At 43.9% G+C, this 8104-nt stretch overlaps 1 pseudogene; it reads left to right on the top strand.

Annotated features, from left to right (window-relative positions):
• Positions 1-6398: 6398 nt before the first annotated feature.
• Positions 6399-7602, top strand: LOC147900462 (ethylene-responsive transcription factor ERF011 pseudogene; annotated as a pseudogene).
• Positions 7603-8104: the final 502 nt, after the last annotated feature.

Here is an 8104-nt window from a genome sequence, read left to right as displayed (position 1 = left end):
GAATTTGCTTGTGCAGTGATCCTGGCTCTTAGGACCGAGCACTCATCTACTGTATGATTGGCCATGCAGTGTGGACACCAGCCTTTTTCTTGGCATGGATATGTTTGAGTTGGTGACTAAGACAAGTGAATTTTATGTTCCATGGCTTGCATCATGTCTTCTTTGAGCTTCATGGCCATGGCCTCTAGGCAATCTTCATTTGATGTTTCATTACTGGACTTGGATTTGCCCTTTTTACAGCGCTTATCTCGTGCACTGGATCTTCCATCATCACTGCTAGTGTCAGAGTCTATCATGCCATCCTCGATGTCAATGGTTGCCGCATGAGCAGCACTGAATGTTTCATGAGCTTAAATTCATGCCCTTATTTGCATCTCTAGTTCGAGGCTCTTCATGGTCGTTTAGGTCCTCTGTCATCCAAGAAATAAGAGCAATGACAAGAAAAAACCATGTAGCTTCATACAAAAATAGTTTAAATCTTTTTGATGTAGAGCAAATGCAAGAAAGGGAGTCAGATTCATAATTAGAGAAAGTGTCAAAGGGTTTATATAGTAAACACGACAAGTTTTCAGAGTATTTCTAGCATTGAAAGTAGACAACGTTTTGTCAATGTAGAATCTTTCAAAGACTTCTAAAAATACTTTTTCTGGTATAATAAAATCAAACAATTTATTAACAAAGAGAAGATGGATAAATCTTTTACTTCTTACTTTCTTTTTGTTAAGGACTAGTAAACCATTAGGTTTTTTAGTAAGAAATCTAACCTGATCATGCTCTGAGTTGAAGTCAAGTGATTTGGTCATGTCATTGAATTCTTCAGACCCATGAAATACCCTTGGCTTCTCGAAGGAAGATGCCATAGAGCTAGGGGTAATGGAGATCCATTTATATTCTTTGCCCTTTGTAGGCTTGAGAATTGCTTTGCTTGTGTTGGAGATTGGTGTGTTGAGATGATGAAGGAGTAGAGAGGATTTGGGGGTATTCAAGGCAAGGTTTCGGGCTGCCTCTAGCATATATTCATGGAACCAGAAGTATACCAGGAGTGTTGTACGAATATCAGAAGGGAAGGAAGCAACCCAACCAATAAATGCTGAGCCTAAGTCTTAAGGTTTGGTGTGAATGGGCTTTAAGTCCAATTGAGGGGTAGTAGCTAACCTAGCTCAGTTGACCTAATTGGCCCAGTTAGTCTAACTAACCTAACTATCTATTTAGATGCGTAACAGTTAGTCTAACCTAACCTAGTTATGGTTTAAACTGACTGTAGCTAACTAAACTAACCACAGTTAGTTGAGCTAATCTGGTATAGTCAAACTAACCTAACTATCTAGTTAGTGTAACTAACTAATAGTTAAACTAACCTAATTGTAAATAACTAACCTAGAGTTAGACTAGCTGACCTAGGTTAAATCTAACCAATCCTAAGTTAAAACTAACCTAGGTTAATAATAACCTAACTATAGTTAATTGGATGGTTAGATTAGGTTAGGGTTTTTTTGGGTTTTGTTTTTGTTTAAAGAAAAAAAAAATTGTGGTGATGGGGGGGGTGTCGTGCGGCGGAGGTTTTTTTTTTTTGGGGGGGGGTGGGGTTGAAGTTGTAGGAGGGGGGAGGGGCTGCAAAATGGACCCGGGGGAGGAGGTTATGGAGGGCCTTAAGGCCCTCTTTGGTGGAGGCTTGGCTAGGTTGACGGGCACCGGGCGGGCATTGCCGTCACGCAGGTGGGAGGAGGAGGGAGGCGATTGGGGCGGATATGCACTGCGGGTGGTTGGCGGCATCGTCGCTGGCGGATGGGCACTGCGTGCACTGCCTCCAGCTAGGCCAGGCCGTGCCTTACCTTAAGGCAAGGGCTTAATAAGCCCTTGTTATAAGTATGGAGAGGAGCGGCCCGCGAGAAGGGGGGGAATGAGAGAGAGAGAGAGAGAGAGAGAGAGAGAGAGAGAAGAGGGGGAGGAAAGAGGGGAAAGAGGAGAGAAGGATAGAGAGAGAGAGGGAGAAGGGGGGGAAAGAGGAGAGAGAAAAGAGAGAGAAAGAGAGAGAAGGGGGGGAAGAGGAGATAGAAAAGAGAGGGGGGAGAGAGAGAGACAGAGAGAGAGAGAGAGAGAGGGGGTAGAGAGAGAGAGAGAGAGAGAGAGAGAGAGAGAGAGAGAGAGAGAGGGGTGGTGGAGGAGGGAGAATGGAGGGGGGGGTGGAGATGGAAGGGGGGGGGTGGAGGGGGGTGGAGGGTGGAGGGAGGTGGAGGGAGGTGGTGGAGGGGGGTGGTGGAGATGGGGGGGTGGAGGGGGTGGGGGGTGGAGGGAATGGTGGTGGAGGGGGGAATGGTGGAGGGGGAGGGGGTGGTGGTGGAGGGGGGGTGGAGGGTGGAGGGGGGTGGTGGAGGGGTAGGGGGCATGGAGGGTGGAGGGGTGGAGGGAATGGTGGTGGAGGGGGGAATGGTGGAGGGGGAGGGGGTGGTGGTGGAAGGGGGGGTGGAGGGGGAGGGGGAAAAAAACTTGACGGACGGAAAACTTTGACGAAAATCCAAAGGGAGGAAGAGATGGTCACCTGAACGCTCTCCAAGTCTTTCTTGATGTAACGGGATTGTTGAGGACGAATGGACAGTGGGTGGATGGCTAGATTATCACTACGAGATGGGCTCGAAGTAACTCACATGTGAGGATAGGAGTGGGGTGGTGGTCGATGGAGAGGGAGGAGTGTCTTGCGTAGGGCTCGGAATGGGGAAGAGGATGGAGGCAAGATGTGAAAGAAAAAGCATGAGACAGATGGGTGCACTTTTATAGGGAAGGAGGGGGAGCTGTGGATTTAGTCAAACACATGTGCACCTTTGAATTTGTCCATGTTTGAGTAGTCAAATACATGTGCAGCTTTGAATTTGTCCACGTTTGACTAGGGAGGTGGTTTCAATTTTTCTTTTGGGTTATGGCATTTAGAACCTTTAATCATTGATTGCCCATAACTTTTGGTGCTTGTGTCAGAACGTGCTTCTGTAAAAAGGAGAAATGTTCACAATTTCAAGCTCTACACTCTCACAACCATCACATGGTCTGATTTATTCCTTAAGGTGCCATTTTTCTAGAAAACATGCATTTTCCTAAATCGATAACGAAGAGTTTCAGCTAGGAATTTTTTGTTAAACTTAATTTTATTTTATTTACTGGAGTTGGAAAAATTTTAACTCTCCTAGCTCTTGAGTGATATGTTTGTGAAAGTTCGAAGTAGTTTGTTTTTTACACATACCTATGTATGTTTACTCGTTACTTGAGATGCTAGTCTCCCTAGCAGCGGCACCAAATGTTGGCTCTTTTCCATGGCTTCCATAGGAAGAGCAAGGTATTCTCAGTATGCAGGGTTCCGAGGCTTTTTGTCACCTACAGATATATCGGGGTTGTCGTTTATAGTATATATGTAGCTTAGGACCTCAAGTTGTATTCCAATGAGAGACGTAGGCTTAAGTGTGGTAAGTAAACATAGTATATGCATGTGTGAAAAGAATGTGCATCATCATGGTTGAGGTACTGAAGGCTTTCGCCTTCATTAGGGGTTGCAGGGTCTAGAAGGAGTTTAAGGGTTAGAAGGAGGTTCCAAGGTTTAGAAGAAGGTTCCAGAGTTTAGAAGAGGTTCCAGGGTTAGAAGAAGGATCCAAGGTTCAGGGTAGAGTACATGGTGGAGAACTCATCTCCCTTGTAGATCATGGAGATTAAGGGTTGAGGAACTAAGGGTTTAGGGGAGCATAGGAGTGGGAGAGGAAGAAGGGTAAGAGCATAGAAGACAGAGGAGGGAGGAGGAGAAGGAGGAGGAGGGAGGAGGATGAGGAGGAAGGAGAAGGGAGGAGGAGGGAGGAGGAGGAGGAGGAGGGAGGAGGAGAAGGGAGGAGGAGGAGGGAGGAGGAGAGGGAAAGGATGGGTTGCAAGGTTGGAGGAGAGGGGAGGAGGAGTTGCAAGGTTAGGACATGCTTTTGGATGTGGAGTGCAAGGAAGCATGGACACTTGAGACAATTGGTTGGAATACCAAAGTACAACTCAACACAATGCTCCAAAGAGTGTGGGCTTCATTCCATTATGGGGTATTTATACAAGTTGGAGAGCTTCTCTCTCTGCATGTAGGAATTGTAAGACATTCTCTCTCTACACGTAGAACTTGCATATAGAAGTTGCATGTAGGAGTTGCATGTTGCATGTTGCATGTAGGAGTTGCATGTAGAACTTGCATGTAGAACATGCATGTAGGAGTTGCATGTAGAAGTTGCAAGTAGAACATGCATGTAAGGAATTGCATGTAGGACTTGCATGTAGGACTTGCATGTAGAACTCGCATGTAGGAGTTGCATGTAGAACTTGCATGTAGGAATCGCAAGTAGAACTTGCATGTTGAGGATTCCTAAGAGAGATTATTCCTAGCCTTATGCACAGAGACAACAGTAATATCTCTATAGCCTCTTGTAATGATTGACATTATTATATTTATAAGGGCTAGCTTAAACTCTATCCTATCCTATAAGGGTCCATCTGGTTGTTTTTTATAAAAATGATCACATAATTACATCTTTTGGCAACATTTGAAATCTTACTTTTAGATTTGAGCTTGATAGTACTTTTTCAGATAACAATCAAATCAAATTAGACATAGATCAAATCTCAAATACTTTGTGGTGACGCATGGGCATTGTTGGCATCACATTTGTCATTTTCAATCATTTTTAGTTCAAATTGCACGCCTTCAAAGAATTCTTTAGAAACAACCTTATTCTATACCAAAGATCAATCTCGATCATTCAAAGGACATAAGACTCGTTTTTCAAGCAACTACACATAATAGGTCACCTAATATGAATTTTGATTTGAAGCTTGTCTGAAGCAACAAGGTAGACAATACAACTATAGCAATTGGAGATTTAAGCCCATTGAAGGATATTTAAGGTAGCATGTGCATTAACTTGAAGGATCTTTTAATTGAGAAATGTTCAATTTCAAAAACATTATTGGTACTATAAAAAGCAGTCTCAAATTTGAATTTACAAAGATTTTACAAGTTTGTAATGGAAAAGGGTCGTGATTTCCTATGTAAAATAAGTGCAATCAAATCGAACCTTTAAATGCACGTGCAAATAGTGGATCCCTCAACATTTTTGAGGTGGAAGAATTACTTGGTTCGAAGGAATAGTGGGACATTGTTCCTAAGAATGCCTATATTATTAGGGAAGATCAAAAGAATATGATTTGGATGAGAACGTAAGTCAATAAAGAACATCATCAACATCTGAAAGTGGAAAGTCGATACGATCTTATAGGAAGCACCCTAGAACACTCAATAATATAATAATTCTCATAAGATTATAGATGAAGCTCAATTCAAGGGAACTCTCACTCTTGAGAGTTTTCCCATGGCATCTTTGTGCTTAAAAAAAGTTTCAATATGCAATATGTAAATCACTCAGTCACCTTGTAAGCTTGTTATAGCTAGTTTTGTGTACACATAAAACACATTACTTTGCTTTACTCTTTCTTAGGAGTGACCTTAAATAAGTGGAAAATGGATTGATATTATATATTTCTGTAAGTATCAATGGATATGAAGATTCCTAACATCAATAATGGACTAGTGGCACCTTCTCAATCATAGTTGTAGTCATAATGAAGGGATGCAAGTTGCTAGGTGATGAAAGGCTATCACTAGGTAAATTGGTCACAAGTGGGTTCCAAAGTCCTAAAGGCATACTAAGTGGAAAAACATTGGGACAGTGGGTGAATGAACTATAAGAAGCCGGCCTATCTTTCAAGGCAAGAGTTTGGCGGAAGGTCGCCTGACCTTATTGGAGAGGCGGGCACATGGTCTGATATAAATCCGAATTGCTAGTAATGCGGGTTCGCACACATGGCAGCTCTTGATTGCACTGCTTGCCCTTGTCTGCCTGGGCAGTCGCAGTCCGATTACAAGCATCAGGTAAGGATTAATGTTATGACGTTCATCCATTAAGAAATTTCTTGCGGTGCTGGGAATGGCATCCCAAGGGGGGAGAGAGAGAGAGAGAGAGAGATGTGTCAATTTTTACACTTTCTCGAAGGGGTATCATGATTGATCCAATGGGGACAGGAAAAGTAGAAAGAAAGCGCGTGTGAGATATTCTGGGGACACGCTCCCAATAATTTAGAAGAGGAAGGGGACGCTGGGCGGAAGGCACGTCGGCAGAAAGGAGGGAGCGATTCCAGGGATTGTTCCAAGCGACAGCTGGATTGCACAAAGAGACGTTGGATTTGGTGGAGCAACAACATGATCGAATCACTCATGCCATTCAATTTGATAGGTGAGATATGACGGCGATTTTGATCCTCTCTCTCTCCCACACGTTAATTGCAACTCTGTCCATATAGCACATTCATTGGCATCACGAGATCCATCGTTGCCCATGCATGACGCCTAATTGCCAGCCTCTGCCTTACGTCCCTTCCGTCCTTTCGTGGCGATCTCAGCTTTGATCCTGCTCCCCTCCGCTTTGCAAATTGCTCTTCTGCCGCACACTGTCCTCTTCATTTATAGACTCCCTCCAGAGTCCAGCTATATCAGAGTGACCGGTCTGTAATCTGTTGGAAGGTAGAAAGTAGCGATCAGGAATCCGTTGTTTTGCAACTTACACAACAGGAGACGCATGCAACGGACTAGTAATGCAGAGCCAGAACATCGTTTCAGACAGGTAGATATTCGCTAGAAGCTCCCAGTAGCCTTACTCTGCCCTCCCATCGTTTTGCTCTTCAGCTTTAACCGCCCATTTTGAGCTCTGGTAGCAGGAAATGCACAAGATCGTTTCACACACTCAGATAAACGTCTCTAGAACCTCCCTACCCTTGCTCTTCTCCCAACACCTACTTGCGAACTCTGAGTACAACCCAATATGGTCAATAGTTCCCGCTCTGCTCCCAGGACCCCGCCCCTCTCCCGCTCCCACCGCTTCAAGGGCATCCGAAAACGCTCCTGGGGGAAATGGGTTTCTGAGATTCGAAGGCCTCATAGCCGAGACCGTATCTGGCTCGGTTCTTACTCTACCCCAGAAGAAGCCGCCCGTGCGTATGATGCTGCCGCGGTCTGTCTTCGAGGCGCGTCAGCTTCCCTCAATTTCCCCAATTCGCCCCCACAGATTGTTGCACAAAACCTTTCCAGTCAGGGAGTCCAATTGGTCGCAGCGGCAGCTGCAGCCGAGCACTCACTCCCCGTTAGCACTACGGTGCAAGAGCACTCCACGCATTGTAGTAGCACTACTTCTACTAATGGCTTCGACGAAACTGAGTTACACGAACCTGAGATGTCGCCCGATGATGTTTCACGAGAAGAGGCTGACCTCTACGAAATTTTGAACGGGCTCGACTCCATGGACGAAATCAGGGCTCTGCCGAGTTCTTCTTCAAAATATCTCCTGGGAAGAGGATATCCTGCTGCGTGGGCGAATTTTTGAGGGTGTGCGCTTGCTCTTCTACTTAACCCCCTCCAATCATTCTTTTAATCAAAAGTGCCCTCGCAAGGGGTTTGTACTATTGTTTGCCCTTAACCCTTGATACTATCTTTTTCTTCCTTGTATGGGATGTTATAATGTCATTTTTCTTATGATCCTTTGGTATGTAAACACAGCACTTGATGAGTCTCCCAATGATGTCACATTGGCTTCCCAATGGCCAAACACCATAGGATCAATTTTCTTATGTTTGCTGAAAGCTTGAAGAAATGAAAACATGGGGAACCCAGAGTGATAAGGTGAAGTGATTCTTGCATATTACTTTGAGGATTTTGGGATGTCACGTTTGTTATTCTAAAGGTCATAAATCATACGATTAGTTAAGTGATCATTGCTACAAAGAGTAAAGAAATGAAAGTATGTCAAACGAGCACTTAGGGGTTTAGCAATTTTCCCATGTGCATCGAGGAAATGCACTTAAGGGTTTAGCAATTTTTCCATATGCATGGAGGAAATCAAAATATGCATCAAGGAAATCAAAATATTGTAAGTTTTCTTTATTGATAATTAAATGAAGGCTATATGCTGACAATTTGCATAAATAAAAAATGAAATAACTAATTCATTGCACGTAGGAAAGGTGCCTTCTAAATAAGGTTCATTGTGCT

This window comes from Dipteris shenzhenensis, chromosome 7 (genome assembly GCF_047967505.1).
Source record: "Dipteris shenzhenensis isolate YYH24624 ecotype China chromosome 7, Dip_SZ_1.0, whole genome shotgun sequence".
Taxonomy (NCBI): Eukaryota; Viridiplantae; Streptophyta; class Polypodiopsida; order Gleicheniales; family Dipteridaceae; genus Dipteris; species Dipteris shenzhenensis.
Note: the sequence above shows the minus strand (reverse complement) of the source record. Positions and strands in the feature narration are given on the sequence as shown.